This window comes from Triturus cristatus, chromosome 10, assembly GCF_964204655.1.
Source record: "Triturus cristatus chromosome 10, aTriCri1.1, whole genome shotgun sequence".
NCBI classification, from domain to species: Eukaryota; Metazoa; Chordata; class Amphibia; order Caudata; family Salamandridae; genus Triturus; species Triturus cristatus.
In genome coordinates this window covers 141407372-141429207 of record NC_140593.1, presented here as the reverse complement: position 1 = coordinate 141429207, position 21836 = coordinate 141407372, and the positions used below count along the sequence as shown (strand labels likewise).

Below are 21836 nucleotides of genomic sequence, written 5' to 3'. Positions count from 1 at the left end.
TGAAGTTAAGGGAAGGTTTAGGGACAGGCAAGTGTGTGCACTTACCCAGTCAGCATGACAGTACCAGACTGCACGCAGGTTCTGCAATGGCAGACCTTAGAGACATTTTACCAGGCCGCTTCTGTGGGTGGCACAACCAGTGCTGCAAGCCCACCAGGAGCATTTGTATTTACAAGCCCTGGGCACTCCTGGTGCACTTTACTGGGGTCTGACAGTAAACCAAATAAGCCAATCAGGAATCCAACCAACATATACATTTTAAATAGGGAGCACTTGCACTGTGGCACTGGTTGGCAGTGGCACAGTGCTCTGAGCAGCTAACACCAGCAAAACACATGAGGCACAGCGACAAAAAGTGGAAGGGAGACTCACGCCAAGGTGCCAGGTCTAACACGTGTCCCCTCCAGCTGAAAAGTGGGGAGAACTACCCTACCCCAGGGAGTTCCTCATCACTAAGGCGGAAAAATCTGGACAGACCGTCAGCATTGGCGTGATCTGTACCAGGGCGATGTTCCACCGTGAAAGCCATACCCCGTAGGGAAATGGACCACCTCAACAGCTTTGGATTCTCACCCCTCATATGCATCAAGCATCTGAGGGGCCTATGGTCTGTCTGAACCCGGAAGTGAGACCCAAACAGGTAGGGTCTTAGCTTCTTCAGCGCCCAGACAACAGCAAATGCCTCACGCTCAATAGCACTCTATCTCTGTTCCCGTGGATGTAACCTCCTGCTAATAAAGGCTACAGGTTGATCTAGGCCCTCCTCATTAATCTGTGAAAGAACAGCCCCCACACCATGCTCTGAAGCATCTGTCTGAACGATAAACTCTTTGGAGAAGTTGGGAGCCAGAAGCACGGGCGCCGTGCACATAGCAGCTTTCAGGGCCTCAAAAGATTTCTGACAGGTGTCAGTCCAGATCACCTTCCTGGGCTGCTTCCTTGAAGTCAGCGCTGTCAAGGGGGCAACGATGTTGCCATACCCCTTGACACACCTCCTGTAGTACCCGGTGAGACCTAGGAAGGCTCTCACCTCTGTCTGGGTTTTGGGCGACTCCCAATTCAGGATGGTTTCTATCTTGGGTTGAAGGGGTGCCACCTGGCCACTCCCAACTTGGTGCCCCAAGTACACCACGGAACCCTGCCCGATCTGGCACTTACTCGCCTTGATCGTGAGGCCTGCCTTGCGCAGCGCCATCAACACTTCCCAGAGGTGGCGCAGGTGTTCCTCCCACATGGAGCTGAATGTCATCCAGGTAGGCTGCACTGAACGAATCCAGCCCAACCAACACCTGGTTGACCAACCTCTGGAAGGTGGCAGGGGCATTCTTCATCCCAAAGGGCATAACCCGGAACTGGTAATGCCCATCAGGGGTGGAAAATGCTGACCTCTCTTTGGCCCCATCGATCAAGGCGATCTGCCAGTACCCAGACGTTAAATCAAACGTGCTGAGGTAGTTGGCAGCCCCTAGCCGATCTATGAGCTCATCAGCTTTGGGGATGGGGTGTGTGTCAGTCCTGGTGACTGAATTGAGTCCTCTGTAGTCCACACAGAACCGGAGTTCGGGTGTGGCTCCCGGCGCTGCAGCCTTTGGGACCAAGACCACTGGGCTGGCCCAAGGACTGCTGGAAGACTCAATTACCCCGAGTGCAAACATCTTGGAGACCTCCTCCTTGACGCAGGCCCTCACCCTGTCAGTCACCCTGCAGGCCTTGTGCCTCACATGTGTACTATCCCCTGTGACTCCAACGAAAAGATACTCATGTGTACCATTGATGTACAAGCACTCTACACCTCTATACCCCACTCATTAGGGATAGAGGCCGTGGAAACTGCCTTACTTCAGATGGAATATGACGAAAATATGAAAATATTTCTACTGGAATTACTCAATTTCACATTGATGCACAGCTTCTTTAAATGGGAGGATAAATGGTTCCTACAAAAGTCTGGCACCGCCATGGGAAATCCAGCAGCCCCAGCATACGCGAACATTTTCATGCACCAGTATGAGAATAAATACATTCTACAAAACCTCCAATGGCAACAAGGGTTACATCTATATCTGCGATATATAGACGATATCTTTATCTTGTGGAAAGATACAGAAGACCAATTGATCAACAACATCCAACTACTAAACCTGATTGATCCAAGGATTCAATTTACTCATGTAGTACATGAGAAACAAATTAATTACCTGGATGTAACCATCCTTAAAATAGGTGATAAGTTTGAAACTACTCTATACACCAAGACAACTGATCGAAACAATTTGCTTGCCTACCAAAGTTTCCACCCTACCCCTCTCAAACAACACTTACCATATTCACAATTACTCCGCGTACAAAGGATTGTCTCAGACCCGAAGGAATCCAAGACACAAGCACTAATCATGATTGACAAATTTAAGAAAAGAGGATACCCAAATGAGGTGTTACAGGATGCCCACAAAAGAGCCACAGCCAAGAACTGACAGATGTTACTCTCTTCTCAAAAAAGTGTAAAAACAACTAAAATTACATGCGTGAGTAAATATTCTACTATCACTCCACAATTCAAGAAAATCATCAAAAGACATTGGTGTATGCTCAAAACAGAACTGGACTTCAATAACATCTTCCAGAATGAACCCACATTTGCATTTACCAGAGCTAAAAATCTCGGTGAAATCATAAAGAAACCTACTCTCACAAAACCTTTAATAACCTTTAAAGGCACTATTCCATGCAGAAACTGTAGTAATTGCAACAATATCATGGAGGGTAACACCATCACTCACCCCATGCGGGGCAACAAAATCAAGCTACAGGTTAATGGTACCTGCGACACAAAAAACATTATTTATATGCTAAAATGCCCATGCGGAAAAGCCTATGTGGGACAAACTGAACGTAAACTAAAAACAAGATTAACTGAACACAAAAGTAATATAAGAACAAAAGTGTTTAAATCAGCGGTTGCCAACCATTTCATTGAACAAAATCATCAGATTAACCAGATCAGAGCATGTATATTGGAAATTGTGGAAAAAAATGAAGAGAGAGATAATAGAAAGACTTTATTGACACGTGAAAATCACTGGATATTCCACTTGCAAACCCTGCGTCCTCAGGGGATAAATGAAAGAACTGAATTTAGTTGTTATTTATAAATCTGTTATTTATAAATCTATTAATATTCTGTCATGATTATGTTAATTGTACATTATGATACACTGTTTCCGTGGTATAATATATTGTAACTATCATCATTGCCATTAAGTGTTAGTATTGCTTAGCATGAAACACACATATAGACACTGGCCCTTTAACTGATACATGCGCGACTTCAAAACATCGTAGTACAGCCCACACGCGTCACACGCCAACTTGCATCGCGCTGAGAACGTTCTGCTTACAGCGCTGATAGAATTCAGTCTCCTGCATATTCGGTAAGAAGGAATTACGTTTAAATGCTTGTAACCCACCCGAAGCAGCTTGCACTCATTTAATATCGGAACCGCGAACATTTGTTTTAAGCGCTTACAAACATTTGTCAGCTAATGTGCCACGCCACTTAACCTGTCTGTAAGTTGAAATAGTAACGTTACCACGTTACATTTAATGCTTGCAGCCCACTCGAGGCAACTTGAACCTTTTTAACATTAGAACTGCTAACATTGGTTTAAAGCGTCAACGAATGCTTGTCAGTTAACGCGCTGCGCTAGCCAATCTGACTGCGAGATTAATTTATAATGTTACTAGGCTCCAGTTAACAGCAGAAAAAACACGCATGCATTTGGTTTTAACATCGGAAAATAATCCGCACGCGTAAATGTAAATGGCTACTTCAATTGTCAAACGTAGCATAGTATGTATATCACGTGATGGTGCCAGATAATATGTGACAAAGATTTAGTGAGTTAAACATTGTTTGTTTTTGAAGAATTATTAGTGATAGATACCACTCTTTGTTTCATAGATTTCCCAGATGAAGGCCAGCAGGCCGAAATGCATTGGAATAGGAATATAAGGATTGTTGGGAACATATGGATTGTTGTAAAAGGAATTGAATACCAAGTATAAACAATTGAATACTTCCATGAATATATTTTCATAAGTATGAATAAAATACTGCAATGAAGAGCAATTTCAAGTTTGGAAAACTTTATTGATCAAAATTTGCTGGTGAATCCAGCACACCAAAAATCAGTGCCCTTTGTGACACTAGCACTGATCAGCGCTAGTGCTTTCCTTAGTTCTATCCCCAGTGTCCACATCATGGACACACCAATCAGTGACACCAGGGACCAGGGAAAACAGGTCAGAAAATTGTCCCAGCAGCTGGCGACAATCATTCTGTTGCCCTGGGGTCAGGGCGGAAGAGAGGATGACACCATCCACTGACCCATCTTGCTCCTTGACTGACAGGAGGTCAGGAAGAGGCTCGGTCTCCTCCTCCATCCCAGCATCTGTCGCTAAGAGCATGCCCACTTGGGATCTCTCCAAGTGGGATTTGTGGCGGTTGACATGAAGGACCCTTAAGGGGTTCCTTGGAGACCGCAAGTCCACCAAGTAGGTAACCGGACTCTTGCGCTCCACCACCTCAAAGGGACCGGTCCACTTATCCTGGAGCGCACAGGGCTCCACGGGGGCCAAGACCCATACCTTCTGTCCAGGCTGAAGCTCTACCATAGTGGCATTCCGGTCGTACCACCGCTTCATCTCCTCCTGGCTGGCTTCCAGGTTTGCCTCAGCAAGTTCCCTGAAACGCCTAGTCTGGTTTCTGAAGGCCAGCATGTAGCTATATACATTCTGGGGAGGTTTCCTGGGAGATTGCTCCCAGCCTTCCTTGACCAGACTTAGAGGTCCTCTCACTGGGTGTCCGTACAGGAGCTCAAAGGGACTGAACCCTAGAGACTTCTGTGGCACCTCTCTGTAAGCAAAGAGAAGGCATGGTAAGAGGACGTCCCACTTACACCTCATGGGTCCTTCCAGGCCCATTATCATGCCTTTGAGGGTTCGGTTGAATATTTCAACCAACCCGTTTCCTTGGGGGTGGTAAGGTGTGGTGAACTTGTAGGTTACACCACACTCTTGCCAAAGGGATTTCATATATTTAGATATGAAATTGGTACCTCGGTCAGACACCACCTCTAGAGGGAATCCCACTCGGGAGAAAATTCCCATCAGCGCACGTCCCACCACGGGGGCTGTCACTGTCCTCAGAGGGATGGCTTCCGGGTACCGGGTGGCATGGTCCACCAGGACCAGGATGAACCTATTACCCATCGCTGTCCTGGGGTCCAGTGGCCCTACAATGTCAATCCCCACTCGCTGGAATGGGGTACCGACCACAGGGAATGGTTGGAGTGGAGCCTTCTGCTTCCTTCCACTCTTCCCACTTGCCTGGCAAGTTTGGCATGTTCTGCAGTGAGTATCTGAACTACTGCGCATTTGGGGACAAAAGAAGTGGGTGACAAGCCTTTCAAAGGTCTTGTCCTGCCCCAAATGTCCTGCTAAGGGTACATCCGTGAGCCAGCCTCAGTAGGAAGGCTCTAAAGCGCTGGGGTACCACCAGCACACGGGCTGACCCAGGCTCAGCAACCTTAGGCTCAGAATACAGGAGGTCGTTCTCCCAGTAAATGAAGTGTGTTCCGGACTGATCACCGTTGGCCTGGTCTGCAGCCTGCTGCCGCATACCCACAAGAGAAGGGCATTCTTTCTGCTCACTGCAGAACTCTTCCCTGGAGGGTCCTCCTTCTTGCTGCCAATGGGTCAGCTCGGGCAGGTCCCCCAGTTCAGCTATCTGTTCCCCTGTAGGTTCCAGGGCATCCCCCTCAAGGTCTGCTCCCTCCTGGACCGTGGGAACTTCAGGGGCCGGATTCCCACGCCCCCTGCTCCTTCTCTTTAAGGCCGGTCCCTGGGCCTCCCTCTCAGGCTCCAGGACCTCTTGAGCACCTCTACTGGCTGCCATGGACCGTGTGGTGACACACGCCCAATCCGGCATACCCAACATCTCCAGGTGAGCACTCCGCTCCATCTTAGCCCAAGGTGAGCTCTCCAAGTCGTTCCTTAACAGACAGTCTACAGGCATGGCGGGCCTCACAGCTACCTGAAGAGTACCAGAGACCCCCCCCCCACTGAAAGGGAACCTGAGCCACTGGGCAGTGACTCTCGGTGTTGTCGGCGGCAAAAAACGGATAAAATGCTCCTGGGACAACCTGCTCCTGAGACACCAGGTAGCGCTTGACAGCCATCACACTGGCTCCTGTGTCTCTGAGAGCTTCAACCCTATGGCCATTTATGGTCACCCACTGCCTGTATTTTTTAGTGTTCTCAGGCAGCTGGGTTGCTGGGTTTGGGGGACCACTTCACAGTCTCCTAATGAGACAAGGGACATCTCTGTGGGACCCCACCCACCTTGGATACCCATCTCCTCCCCCAGGGCTACACTAGTCACCTGCCGGGATGGAGCACCAGTGGGTGCTGGTTTACCTAACAATGGACACTTCACATCCGAGGTAAAATGCCCCATGTTACCACACTTGTAACATTTGATGGGCCCCTTCTGAACAGGTGTACCTGTCGGGGCCCCGGTCGGTTCCTGTGGTGGGACAGGCTGAGAACCTTTTCCTTGGTTCCCTTGGGGATTACTTTGGGGCCTCTTCTGGAACTCCCTCTGTTTACCCTTGTCCCCCCCAATCTTCTGCTGGGGACCCTGCCCACCTTTGGCGGAATCTCCCGCTTGACCCTTGTGGACCCTGGTACTGACCCTGCGGTCCGCCTCCTCAGCAAGATTCCTAGGGTTAGTCAGCCTACTATCAATCAGGTGCTGGCGTAGCTCAGGAAAACAATTACTAGACAAGTGCTCCCATGCCATTAAATCAAGAAGCCCTTGAAAATCATTAACTTTGCTACCCTTCACCCAACCATCCAGTGCTCTGCAAAAAAAAGTCACATACTCAACATACGTACTGTTTGGAATCTTGGTGCAACCCCTGAACCTTTGCCTATACAACTCAGGGGTCAACCCATACCTAGACATCAAAGCAGCCTTCATATGGGGATAGGAATTATAGTCATCTGAAGGCAAATCCAGCAGTGTATCCCGCCCCTCACTAAGGAACCGTCCCCACAACCCCGCTCCCCAATCTTTCTCAGGGACCCGGTGGGAAGACATGGCTACCTCATAGGCCTTAAACCACTGCCCTATGTCATCATTCTTGAAGAATTCCTTAACCACATCCTTGGGTATGTACACCCTTGATTCTGTCTGCACTGACGGTGTGCTGCCACCAGAGGGAACTTTTTCTAAACTCTGGGCCTTCAGCTCCATCTCCCTCAAAACTTTTTCATGCTCATATTGCAGCTTCTTTTCTTCCAGGGCTAACTTTCTACTCTGCATTTCAAATTCTAACTGCCCACTTAACTTGAGCTCCTCTGGAGATAGACTGTGGTTAGAAACACTGCTACCAGCAGGGGAAGGGGTTCTCCTTCCACCTGGACCTTCTGGCCCATCTAACTGTTCCTCTGCATTATCATCATCAATGGCATTCCTTGCTTCTACCCAGGCCCTCAGCGCCTTGTAGAACTCTGGCTTGTTTTTACATCCAGTAGTAGAAACCTTGAATTTCTTGCAGAAGAACTTTAGCTGCCTCAGCGGTTAGCTGTCCAGTTTCTCTTCTTCCCATTCAAATTCAGTATTGACAGAGACTATGGATGCTGCTTTCTCTACCATGATTAAGCTTGGCAGTACTCAAAAATAGAAAGTCCCAAAAAGAAATCTACCAACAAGTATTGGTTGCGTTTAAGGTCTGCACTCACTAAGTAGTGTTCACCAATTACTGTACATGAGTCACAAATGCAAGTCCCGAATCCTCACCGCTGACCACCAATGTTAGAATCCGGGTTCTCTGGTTGGCACAGGTAGGTACTTGTGACAAGCAGGGAACCTTTCCTCTAGTCAGGGTAAGGGGTTACACTACTAAAACAACCCCTTGCTCACCCTCTAGGTAGCTTGGCGCGAGCAGACAAGGCTTATCTCAGAGCGTTATAGGTTAAGCATTTGTGAACACATACAGTAACCAAGTGACAACACTACAAATGGACACCACACAGGTTTTTATATTAAAAATAAGGATTCTTTATATAGGCGTATCACAAGACCATTAAACGATTAAAAATACACAATACGGTTGCTTAGTTGGTAGAAGATTGCTTAGTTTCTCTTAAGTTCTTAAATGCGACACTTTAAGTCAATGTACCTTAGATGCGACACGCAGGGCAACGAAAGTGTTGCAGCGATGCAGATGCGTTGAAGTTCTTGGTGCAAAAGAAATAAAGACGGGATCTTCCAGATGCGTTACGCTTCTCCGATGTTGCGAGAAGACTCGACTCAATGCGTCAGCTACAGCGGCGTCACCCTTGACGAGATGCGACGACAGCAGCCTTGGCAGCGGCACTCTTCTCTGACGTTGCGAGACGCTTCCGCTCGATGCGATGCTGCAGCGGCGACACCCCTTCTGCGAGATGCGACGACAGCGGCTCCGACGGCGGCACGCTTCTCCGTGGATGCGAGGCGCTTTTCTGGATGCGGTGCAATGCGACAACTACGATGGCTGCGATGGCGACACGCTTCCTCCTCGATGCGAGAATCTTCTCTCGATGCGGTGCAATGCGACAGCTACGATGGCTGCGATGGCGACATGCTTCTTCGGCGTTGCGAGACACTTCCGGATGATGCGAGACGCTTCCGCTCGATGCAATGCTGCAGCGGCGACACCCTGTGCGAGATGCGACGACAGCGGCTCCGACGGCGGCACGCTTCTTTTCCTTGTGTCGCGCTTCCAGCTCCTTGCGACACGCAGTCCCTCAGAAGGCCCAACAACAGCAGCAGGCACTTCCAAAAGACTCTGAGGAGCTGGGGGTGTAGTCCACTGGTCCTGGGACTTCGTTCAGGGGGCAAGCTCAGTTCAAGCCCTTGGAGATCTTTTTAAAGCACAAGTTGAAGCAAAGTCTTTAGTAGTCTTTCTCCTCTCCTTCAGCAGCAAGGCAACCACTGCAGGCCAATCCCCCAGGTCAGAGACAGTACTCCTCCTACAGCTTTCCCAGTTCCTTCTCCTCTGGCAGAGGTTCTTCTTGTTTCAGCAGGATCTAATTTCTTGGGAGCAGGGTCCCAATACTTATACCCCTAATTCCTTTGTTCCTCTGGGGTAGAGGGCCTTTGCCCAGTCCAAACCAGTTCTTGAGCACTCTGTTGACATAACTCTGCCTTTCTATTCAGGGTGCAGGGCAGAGACATCAGCCGCTCCGCAGGAGGTGGAGCCAGCATTGTGGTAGCAGAGCACAACCCTATTCAGAGCCCAGGTGTACTCCGCCCACCCATCTGACTGCCAATCTTCCTATTCACCACCAGGCTACCTAGCCCTGCCCCTCTGGGTTTCCCCAGCCTTGTCACTCACACAAACCAGACAGGCAGATACACATCATAGCAGAGGCGGGCTGAAATGGTCAGGCAAGCAAATACCAACTTTCTAAAAGTGGTATTTGCAAACACAGAATATTAAAATAAACTTTACTAAAAGATGTATTTTATTATTCTGAGTTCAGGCATACTAAACTTGAATTTCTACCATGTTCCCTGGGTCTGTTAGGATCATAGAATGTAACAATTCTAGCAGCTCATTCTGGCCTATGGAGAACAGGTAGCCTTACAATAGTGAAAAACGAAAATGGCTGTAATTCACTATTAGGACATGCCACACACATCAGGGCTTGTCCTACCTTATGCTTACAATGCACCCTGCCCTTGGGCCTACCATAGGGGTGACTGATATGAAGTTAAGGGAAGGTTTAGGGACTGGCAAGTGTGTGCACTTACCCAGTCAGCATGACAGTACCAGACTGCACGCAGGTTCTGCATTGGCAGACCTTAGAGACATTTTACCAGGCCGCTTCTGTGGGTGGCACAACCAGTGCTGCAAGCCCACCAGCAGCATTTGTATTTACAAGCCCTGGGCACTCCTGGTGCACTTTACTGGTGTCTGACAGTAAACCAAATAAGCCAATCAGGAATCCAACCAACATATACATTTTAAAAAGGGAGCACTTGCACTGTGGCACTGGTTGGCAGTGGCACAGTGCTCTGAGCAGCTAACACCAGCAAAACACATGAGGCACAGCGACAAAAAGTGGAAGGGAGACTCACGCCAAGGTGCCAGGTCTAACAAACACCATTTTTGACATTTCTGTACCCTTGTCATTTACTAATATTGTCATAGAGAATTTATCTACTGAATGGGAGCATGTAATATCACATATAAAAATCATTGACCTCTTATTATCAGTCACATTTCAACAACTCACCAAACATTGGAAGGACCTTTCTAATTTATCTTTCTATGCCTGTGGTATGTGATTAGTTACAACCACAGACGTGATATAGCATGTATTCCCCCTATTTCACTTGCCATTAAGATTTCTATTTTATGGAGTCCCATTACATATGTTATCGATAGTAATGCTAAGTCTCCTCTTTATCGTCACACCATTAGAGGTGAGGTTTTTAAACCACCCTGATGTTCACTTGTGGCATTCAAAGATAATACATTAGTTATTGTAATTTCATAATGTTCCACTTATTTGTGAGCATGTATTATACTATTGTTATTTCTCTGCTCAAATTGGTTTGTGTATATTTTTTATCATAATATCACATTTTCTCTCCTGCCCTTCATTTCCAGCCTATGTATTACATTTAATGCATTATTCTATTTGTATTTGCCTGAACCTAATAAAGTTCTGCTAGACTTAAAAATAAAATAGGGCTCACGTTTGATAAGATTACATTAATGGCAACCCCGTGCAAGATTGCCAGCAGTAACCCTCTCAGTGCATCAGGCTGGGTTGCCAGAAGAAACATAAAAATGCTTTTTCAATTTGGAATACGCCTACATGGGCAGTGCATGACAGCCATAGCAACAAAATAATTGTGCATGATTTATCACACTCAAATATCAGCTTTAAATATATTTTGGAAATCAATTTTTTCACCAAATATCAGCTTCCGAATTCTGAAATACACAGATTTTCATCTCAACTATGTGCTTTCCAATTTTGGGATACATTTATTATTTCAACCAAACAAAAGCTTCTGATTCAATAGGCTGGGATGCACGCAGGAGAGTTACTTACAGATATCTGGAGGGCTACCATTAACTCACAAGCTACTCCTTCAAGAAGCCTGGGTCAGAAGCTGAGTGTTTCTGTTTGCAAAAAGTATCTTTCCTTTGTATTTAGTGGTGAAATTGTCACAATGCACAATATCTATTTGCATCTATTTCTAAATCTACATGGGCTTTATCTAAAATGAAAAGATATGGATCAAAATGCTGTAGGCACACAGTTGTGCCAGGAATAGTGTGCAAAGTGTACATTATTGCTAATTTAATAAACATTTCAAACACAAAGTAAATTCAAAGGAAAATGAACGCAATCTTGTTCATATGGAGGCAAAAAGTGCATGTGTGGTTGATGTGGCTCAAGGCGCTTAATGCAACTGACCAAGTTTCTGAAAAACATTTGTCAGGGCTACATGCATCTTGTCTCAGAGTAATTCACCTAGGGACATCTTTCACAAGAGCAGGCTGCTCAAAGGCACCTCGCTCATAAGCATTGTGATGAGTGGTATCAGGCTTTTGACATCTCACTCTGGATCTCTTGTCCCCGAGAATCCTGCTCTGTGGCTTCTTTCCATGAGCACCGTCCTCAGTGGGATCTTGCCTAGCCACACTCAACGCATCTTGCCATGAACATTCCCGGGCCCACATGAGTTTGCCTTACATTACTTGTAACATGTGGCCATTAGCAATCTGTCACTCCAAGATGACTAAATCTGACCTGTGGGATGACGACAGAGGGATGAAATGCCTGGAACACCAAGAAACACATTACAAATTGAAGTGTCATTTATAACAATAATAATAGTTTTTAATGGCAAAATTTTCCCAAAATGGTAACATACGCCTTTGAGAATTGAATGCTTGAGGTGTAGTATTGGAAAGGCTGTAATAAGTTCAAAGTAAACTGAACTTAAGTAAACCAAGGGTCTTATGATGCACTAAAAAGAATCTTCTGGCCTGGCCAGACATGGATTTCGAGACCTTAATTGGTTGAGTCAGCCTGGATTATGGATTTTTCTTTGGACCCTTTTTCTACCATCTCACATAAATGCATCTTCTGGATCCACACATGGCCTTTCCAGCATTTGCCCACAAAGGCTTAGTTAGTGAGCATGAAGCTTGTGGTGGTTGTTTGTTTGATCAACAAAGGCCCTTGATGGGTTGCATGAGGATATTGCTGGTTGTTTGTGTTTGGGTGTTCCTAGATATATGGTCGAGGACCTTCAGCACCTGTCCAGCCTTCATTGACTTCATCATCTTATGCTGCATAAAGTCCTCTGTGTAGTCTATTGAGCAATCTAGCCATCAACAGAGGCCTCAATGCTGTCCCCCTGCCTTTTCTTAGCACCCCTCAACTCTGCATCTTTTGTGTACTCCAAGATGGGGCCATAAGAGGCTTGATTGGAGACCTTTTTGTGTGCTGCACCCTCAGCAGTAACACTCCCTCTGGACCAGAAACCCTCTCAAATACTGTTCTATGGCTGTTAGGGTCATTGTCCACATTGCTAAGTTAGCATGAGCTTTGCTGCCATGATACTGCTTTTGCGCACTTTACTACACGCTCTTTATTTTGCAAGACTCTGTTTATGCCTTTCACATTAGAACTGTCTGCTTTTCACGTTCTCTGCTAAGTTCCTGGCGTTTAGTCTGAACACGATGTGCAAGGTCGATAAACAATGCCCCTCGTTATTCTGTTTTGGTCAGTCCCTAGCATCGAGACATAACATGCTAAACATAGCTGCACTGCCGGAGACTCGTGCTTTGATATTAGGAGGATGCATGTTGTTTTAACACACACTTGGAGAGAGAGCCCTTTCCATGGAGAAGAGTTATGCTGTACCTATGAAGTAAACCTTCCATCTAGGCTTTAAGATATGGGATCTGCTGACAAAGCCCAGAGATTTTCTTTTATATATAACTTCTTCCAGTCAATGGGAGGGTGGTTAGGCCTTATAGTCCTTTTTCCACTGTTTATATATAATGGCATCTCCCTTCATATTCTATGGAATTGTAACAATGCTAATTGTTCTGAGTGTATGCATTTTGCTGCTGGTAGTGGCTCATATACTGCATTATAGAACACGATAGTAAAAATAAATATTTTAAACTATTACAGTGACTCTGCCAATTCTTATTGTGGATAAGTACGAGTGAGCGAGCAAAAGGGTATGTCTTGCTACCGCGATTCGGGAGTGTTGTGTCCTGGGTTGTCTAATCATTTGTAGCTTTGTGATTTTTGAGGAGAACGAGTGAGACACTATAGCTAGTTGGTTTTGGGATTTTGGGTACTAAGGTGGTAGGTTGGTACACCCCTATACACCGAGTTCCTGTTTTCCAGCGCATAGTTCTGTGATGGTGCAGAATCCCAGCAACAATACTAGCTAGAAAAACAGTAGAAATATGTCTCTACTCTCACTTCTGTAGTTAAGTTATTTTATGTGAATTTGTAGAGCGTGGCTATTCACCCATGAGGGTATCCAGGCGCTAGAATGGCAGGCCTTGCAGGGGAGGAGTGATCATGCCTGTTTCGTCTGGAAGAGCCATGTCTTGAGTTTCCTTCGGAAGTCCATGAGGGAGGAGGAGGTTCTGGGGTGTTTCTGGCAGCCGTACCAGGTCTTGGCTGCCAGGTATGAGGGTTATCCTGTGCTTCTGGTTTTATTGATTCTTGGGAGGTGTGTTATTGCCTGAGATGCATATCAAAGGTGTCTGGCGGATTGGTACAAGTTGAGGTGGTGGTTGAGACAAGCTGGACCAGTGTTGTGGAGAGCTTTGTAGGCGTGGGTGAGTAGCTTGAACTGACATCTTTCCTGGACTGGGAGCCAGTGGAGATTGTTGAGGTGTGGAGAGATGTGGTTATTTCGCTGGATGTTCAAGATGAGTCTGACATTGGCGATTTGGAGTTGGCATAGGGCATGGGTTGGGTTTCCAACATAGACGGCATTTCTATAATCAAGTCTACTTGTGATAAGAGCCTTGGTGACTGTTCATCTGGTGTTCAGTAGGATGCACTTGAAAATCATGCGTAGCATTTTCAGAATGTGGAAGCATGAAGAGGAGACGGCGTTGATCTGTCTGCTCATGGAGAGGTTTTTGTCCAGGATGATCCCGAGGTTCATGGCATGGTCCGCAGGGGTGGGTGGGGGTCCAAGTTCAGAGGGTCACCAAGAGGCGTCCCAGGGGGAGTGGTTGTTGCTGAAGATTAGGCCTTCGGTTTTGTCTGTGTTGAGCTGGAGGCAGTTGTATTTCATCCAAGCAGCAACGTTGCTCATGGTGTTGCCAAAGTTTGCTTTGGCGGTGCTGGTTGAGTCAGTAAGCGAGAGGATGAGCTGTATGTCATCAGAATAGGATACTATGTTGATGCCGTGGGCTCTAACGATATCTGTGAGCGGCATTATGTAGACGTTGAAGAGTGTTGGGCTGAGCAACGATCCTTGAGGGACCCTGCAGATGAGTTTCTTGGGATCTGAGGTGTAGGGGGAAGACTAAGTAGTTGAGTTCTATCAGTGAGGAAGGAGGATATATCTACTTGAGGGCCGATCCGCAGATACCCACATGCGGAAGTTTCCTGATGAGTGACTAGTGGGAGACCGCACCTAAAGCTGCGGAGAGGTCAAGGAGGATGAGTGCTGCCGTTTCTCCACAGTCGAATCATCTTCTCAACTGAACCTATTAGCACCATAAAGCGCAGGTATCTACGTATTGTACAAAAATCTACATACAGCACTTTTTCTAGTTTTCTTTATTATTTATGTATGATTCATTTATTTGCTCAGCGCCATCTACTGGTATGTTAAGAGTTCAACGAGATCAGACATATTGCAGCAATTTTCCCCGAAAGTGTATAGCTTGGTTCCTGTTTGAAATAGAAGCAATTTATGAGCAGTTGGAATTGAAACAATTTCATCGTTGAAGGGCTCACACATTCTTTGAACTTGGGTCCTTCATGAATTTAAAATGTATTTATCAATGAATTTAATATAGGGTGCAGCTACTCTGAGAGCGCTCAACATAGAAGAACAGGTGAGGAGGAGGTGAGTAACCAAAGGTGTTTTCCGAGTCCTAAAGCTTAAAAAGATATTTCTTCTGAGCCTTCTTGAAGGGGGCTTCCTCAGTTATTAATGTCAGGTGATCAGGCAGCTGGTTCCACATATTTGCTGCTCTGACCATAAAGGAGGACCCCCCCTCTATAAAGTTTTCAGAAACGGGGGACTGTAAACAGGCCATTGCTACCAGAGCCTAGCAGTCGTCCTGGTCTGCACTCCTTGATCCTCTCATTTAAGTAAGCAGTACTCCTGTTGTAGAGGGCTTGGTGGGCCAGGGTCATTGTTTTGAACATTAGGCGCTTGTGCACTGGAAGCCAATGAAGCTTCTCATGGAAATGAGATACTGAGGCATATTTGGGTAGCCTATAGATGAGGCGTACTGCCATGTTCTGTATTACTTGTAGTTGCAAATTTAAGTAGTCAGGAAGACCCAGATACAGAACGTTGACATATTCAAATCGGGACAAGATCAGTACCCTGACCACCGTTACTTGAGATTCGTGGGGGAGAAGATACTGATATTTCCTGATACGGAGGATCCAGAGACAATATCTAACCACTGCCGAAACCTGGGCCTTGAAGGCGGGTTTCTTGCCACTGCCGATGGGAGGGGCAGAGGGGCAACCTCACTGGGCCAAGCTCTAGTCCACCCTAAAGAAGAGTTCAACCCAAATAAAAGGATCTCTCTGCGAGGCATGCAGTAGTCGAGTATGCTGTGGAAGCCCCACTTTCTCTCCGCCCATATTTTTGATTGGCTGGTGTCATTGTCCTTGGTAAATGCTGGTTTCCGACTGATAATGAGGCTTGTTAGTCCCTCCTTGTTACTACCCTGTCACCATTTGTTACCTCCCACGAGGACTGGATCTATTACTTGTGGCGTTGCATGGTATCCTTCATAAGTCAGTAAGCACAATTTTTTTAATTTGCATCGCAGTCCGCTTTCACTTTAGCGGCCGCACTTGTTTATTTAATTAATTTGCTGCGCGGGCCGAAAGGGAGAGTTTCTACTCACTAATCTAACAAGCATTTGCAATTCAATAGGGCTCGCATTTACGCGAGTTTGAGCTATTGACATTGCAAATAACAATACCTTTTATTTTTGTTTTAGTTTTTAAAACATAAATAAAAGGCATTGTCATTTACAATGCCAATAGCTTAAACTCACATAACTGCAAGACGTATTGCATTGCACATGCTTGTTTAGACTGGAGCCAGTTTAACAATGCCTTTATACAGCGAGCAAAAGATTATTTGGTGCTCACTGAATTTGCTTTATAAGAGAGCAGGGGCTGTGTTTCATGCACATATGATACGATCCTCATGCCAAAAAATTCAACCAGTTGGGCCAGTGGGCTCATATAAACATTGAAAAGTGTGGGGCTCAAAGAGGAGCCCTGTGGGACACCCCATTTCAATGATTTTGAAATGGAAAAGCAGGGGTTCATCCAGACAATCTGGTCTCAGTCCTCCAGAAAGGAGCTCAGCCAGCCAAGGGCTGGCCCCGACACTTCCTAGATAAAGCACACATTTGTCCTAAGACTTCTAGGGGCTGCCTACCTGAGAGTCCCGCAGAGAATAGCATCCTAACTGCAACCAAGAGAGAACCAGAGCATAAAAAGCCAAGTGTTGAAGCTTCTCCTGAATAGCTTGTGAGCTTCCATAGTTTTGATTTGAAGGGGCACTGAGTTCCAAAGTTTAGCTGTGGCTCATATTTCTTGCATGTCCTTGGTCTATTTTCCATCTGAAATCAGTGTATTCACAGCCCTTTGCTCTCTATTCCTGCCTACGAATGATTTTCCTGTGGTCAGACAAGCAATCCAATTACTGAGACAGGTGCAGTGGTCGAAGTGGGGGGAAAAAAGTAGGATCACTGGGCCAAGCCAGAGGTGTGGCCAGAATGCGCAAACATCCCATTTTTTTGTATTTGTTTGGCATTTCACTGCCCAGTTAAATCAACTAATGGATACACATGATTATTTAAGGTTATAATGAGTTATTGACATTAAAATACATTCACAAAATGGGATATGCTTCTATAACCGAATGTCCCAAATAAGGTAAGATGTGGAAGCACAAGCCATCTCCGAGCCAAGGAGTTTCTGCCTTCAGCACTTCTCCCTTTTTCCACAAGAGCAGTTCAAACATGTATGGCAAAATATCCTACTTTGCAAATGTTCTCTATATAATTGTGGCTCTGCCATATTTTCCTCATAATGCAAGTTCTGCTGCATGATCTGACCATTTAAACTAATAAATTGTTTGTAGCTCAAACGTATCAAACGTTAATGAAAAAAGTTACTTGTGTTGCCGCGAAGTGGAGGGCACCTTGCAAAGGTTGACCGATCACCTTTCTCAGTGCTGCATGTGTATGTTACACTGGTACAAATAAGGCAAAATCTTTCCAGGGACTGTTAGCATGTGTACAAATGTCAAAATAATAAAATATGAGAAAATATACTGCATTACACTGCAGCCTTTTTTTAAATGCATAATTTAGTCAACACTGCGGCATACGTTTGTCCTCCTTTGCTGCATAATTGATTCCAGTGGCCCCACAGCAGGCAGCACATGTTAAAAGTGCTTGTGAATGAAGCAGAGAGACTGTGAAGTTTGCAAACTTAGTTTGGTGTGCGTGCAAATCCTGCATCGCCAATCCCTGGTGAGTTGCAGCTACTACTGCTGAAACGAGGCCAATGGAGGTACCTATGGGTGAGGCAGACTGGCCTCAAGGGCAGGGCCGGCCTTAGCACTGGTGGTGCCCTGTGCATTAATGTTCGTTAGTGCCCCCCAATCACCACCTCTGTCATGGATTCCCTCACTATCACCATTTAACAATGCCCCTCAAGTCTCCGTAACCACATTCTCTCTCAGATGCATTTAATTTGATTTACAGCACCACTCATACCATTGTAGGGTGTCAGAGCACTTTGCATCACACACATTGCACAGAGACAATCAATATGTGTGCAAATCATTGTATAGAAAATGTTACATAATTCTAAGGAATACACGGTGTAGGAGTCACATGACAACCATACTAGTAGGCAGTATAGTTTAATAGTGATTGGTCTGGAGAAACACAAACTCAGAATTTAAAAAGTAATACCATGGTTGGGGGGGGGGGTTCTCTTTAATAATCAGAATTGATTTCTGTCCAAAATAACACTTTTTGCAACATTAGGATAATCAAAGACTGGGGGACAAAAAAATAACACTCTAATTTATACCTTGCAGTTTGTATGCAGCTCTTAGCTGACAGTTAAAAGCTCAATGTTCTAGGTTAGTAATTTAACGTATAAACTGCAAGTAACAAAAGGATCTCTCTGACAAAAGCAGTAGCCCACTGACCTATTTACATTATGTGCATTTTGTGATCTGCATGGTACATGTTCTTTGCAGCAGGCACATTAACCCTCTGAGATACCTTTCCATTAGTCAAAACGTCCACTAAACAAAATTCTAGGAAGAACATTAATCACCAGAGTCATCGTGACATTTTTATTGTTGCTGAAAATTGCTGGAGGCCAAGAAGGAGGCAGCAAGTGCTTTAAAAACCATAATATACTAGCAAACACAATGCCTTCACCCAAAGTCAGCACCCAGTGCGGTCACACCGGTTGCACCGCCCTACAGCTGGGCCTTCTCAAGGGTCCTGTGACCTCAGTGACAGAGCCACTGTTGCTCTAGGGTGTGCTGCTGCATAGGCCTGCCCGCAAGACTGGAGGTGAACTTCAGTATGGATTGCAGTGGACAAGCCTTGAAGGTTAACCTATACTTGTCATGCTAGGGTCCACCTGCTGGTGCTACGACACCAGGGCTTCTAAGGTCTTGCGAAGCCTTCTAAGGTCTAGCATGCGATTGTCCTCTCTCGGGAGAGTGGTCTGGTGGACTGGTTATTAAGGTTGAACCTGGTTCCCCAGTTCCAAATTCAGCAGCTCTGGCCATAGTGCCACATCATCTCCCCCACTGAACACCATACTGCCCCACTGAGGAAAACTCACACTGCTTTGAACTACAACCCAATTGTTGCCGGCTATAAACACCTGGATGCGGCTCAATTTAAATTACGTACTAGACAAGAGCAATATGCGGCCTACAAAAAAAAGTAACAACATCATGGAAAAAGCAAACACTTATAGGGAATGCAAAATTTAGCAAACCATGTGAAATGTAAGCAGGAACAACATGGTTAACTTAACGCTTTTACACTCACTATTCAGAAATCAGTGAGTGCTTTTGCCTGAAAAGTTAAGGACATGACAACAGGGCCCTGAATGGACCCATTTCAATGTCCATTGCGGATATCCTTACAAAACGTAAGCCGTATGGTAAAAAGACCACATCCCTGGACGCAGAGCCTCAGTACACATTTTGTTTTCCAATCCACACATTGTAGTACCTCCAGGATTGGTGCACTAGTTGCAAGCCCAGGGAAAAGAAAGACAAGAAAACAAAAATAGCGCTTCACTGACAAACTCTGTAAAAGTGGCGCTAATGTGTTTGGGTGTGAATAAAATCAATCTGGCCAGTTTGCTCCCACTCTATCTTACTTTATTTCGTTATTTTTCATATTTTTAACCTTTTATTCCTGATGCTGCACTTTGGAATTAAAATGTCGGAAAAATACGACATTTCCAGCAAAAGTGTTTTTCTTTTTTGGATCCATTTCACAGGGGAGCAAGTAAAAGAAAGGAGAGGAAGAAGAGTGAGATCCGGTTTTCAGTAAGAGAAGAACTGCTATACAGAAAGAGAGGGAAGAAGGAAAGAGTGGGGGGCAGCTGAAGCGGCAGAGCAGAAGTGGACACTGTATTTTTCTCCTCTGGGCAAGAAGGAAAAGACAGAGTCCTGTTACTTCTCTGCCGTCCCGCCCGTCACGAACGCCAGGAACGCCGAGCTTTATTTATAGGCGGTGGCGAATTCTTGCGTCCTGGGACGCATTTTCAGAATAAAAAAGTAGGGGCATGGAATCCTTAATAATAAAGAAGTAGGGGCACGCCGTGCCCTTCCGATCCCGCCCACTTCGACCACTGGACAGGTGTATATATAGCAAAGTCACCAAAGTATACTGTGCAGTTTTTACACATCTAGAAGAGGCTTTCTCCTGGATGCACATCTATAAAGGACTAACGGAGCAACCTCGCACTGTCGGAATGGGGCGGTCCATGCATCTCCTGTACTTCTGCGCCACCTCTTTTCCAAATACCCAATATATATTTTTATGAGCAACCGGCACACTAAAGAAAGCTTACCTGGCAAATAAGTAGGTCCGATCTCATGAGGGTCCCCAAGACACTACTGTGTCCAAAGAAAAAACAGGCATTGGTGAAACCAATAGGTACCAGCTCTGGAATGTTGACTAAATGGGTGGTACCCAGGCACCTGGCTATAAGGCATGGTCGCATAAGATTTGGGAACTTCTTTGAAAGGACAAAATACTAGCTCTTTAGGTGGTGGGTGAAAGGGAGCAGTTTGGAGAAATATGGAAGCCATGTTTGACTATACGGTGCACTGAATTTAAAGAAATTACTTGTCCCAGGTACCTTCAGGTATTAAAAATCACAGTAATAAAACAAGAACAGGGCGGATCCTACAGGACTCCGCGTACCGATGGGTCTGAGATGGTGGTCTTTGGAACGCCACATGTGCAACTGTAGAGGAAAAGCACTCGTGAATAGCTACAAAAATATGATGTGACGTGGGAGGGTCTTGGAGGTTAATATGGGGTTTTCATACATTTTGGTGTTTTGATTGAAGAACCATTGGCATGATGTGACAGAGTTGTGAATATGCACAAAAACCTCATCCTTGCTGGTTGTTGTTTTATTCCTGAAAATGTCAATAAAATGAGTTGAACTATGAAATACAAGGTTATTGGCTTTGCCAATACTTTTTTCCAATTGCATGCATGCGTCTGTATAACGAAGCACGCATAATGACATGTATGTGCGTATGCAACATGATGCAAGGAGATATTTTTAATTTATAGATCGAACATGGTGGACTGCCACATTAGACCAGTAAATTAAAATGAAAAATAAATGTTAAACACACCATGCAAAATGAGAAAACCAAGCAAGTAAAATAATAAAAATGTGCAAAGGGGAGCGAGTGGGGGTAAATGAAGAGAGAGTGTGTGGATGGCACAGGAAAAGATGGCGAGAGGAAAGAAGCACATGCACTCCCATGGAGTCCTTAAAGCAAAATAGAAAAGAGTGCAGTGGAAGGAAGTAGCTCGTCCCATGAGAACTTTGCAAGACAGAAATGGCCTTCGGTGGCAAACACAAGAATAGGGAGAAAAGCTACTGAGTAATGAGCCAATGAAGTCACCCAATCATGATCAAGGGGCTGGCCCAGAGAACACTTTAAGTGTATAAGATGTATTGGAAACAGTAGGTCAGCTGAAGCTGTCAACAGCCAGGAGCAACAAAAAAAACGAATGCAAATACTTCTTCTGGTTCTCACCAGGGGCCTCATGTAGGTAGCTAAATACCGGTCGGTAACGGCCGAAATTCGGTAAATATCCCGTTACCGACCGGTATTTAGCTATTTGGGATGTAGGAGGCATAATTCAGGATTCGTTAAATTACCGATTCGGTAAAATACCGACGCCTGAATGTAGGGAGCACTCTAA

At 45.6% G+C, this 21836-nt stretch overlaps 1 protein-coding gene across 3 annotated transcripts in view; it reads right to left on the bottom strand.

Annotated features, from left to right (window-relative positions):
• NEK11 (NIMA related kinase 11) overlaps window positions 1-21836 on the bottom strand; it is an 835513-nt gene that overhangs the window by 204903 nt on the left and 608774 nt on the right. The gene's annotated exons all lie outside the window — the stretch shown is intronic.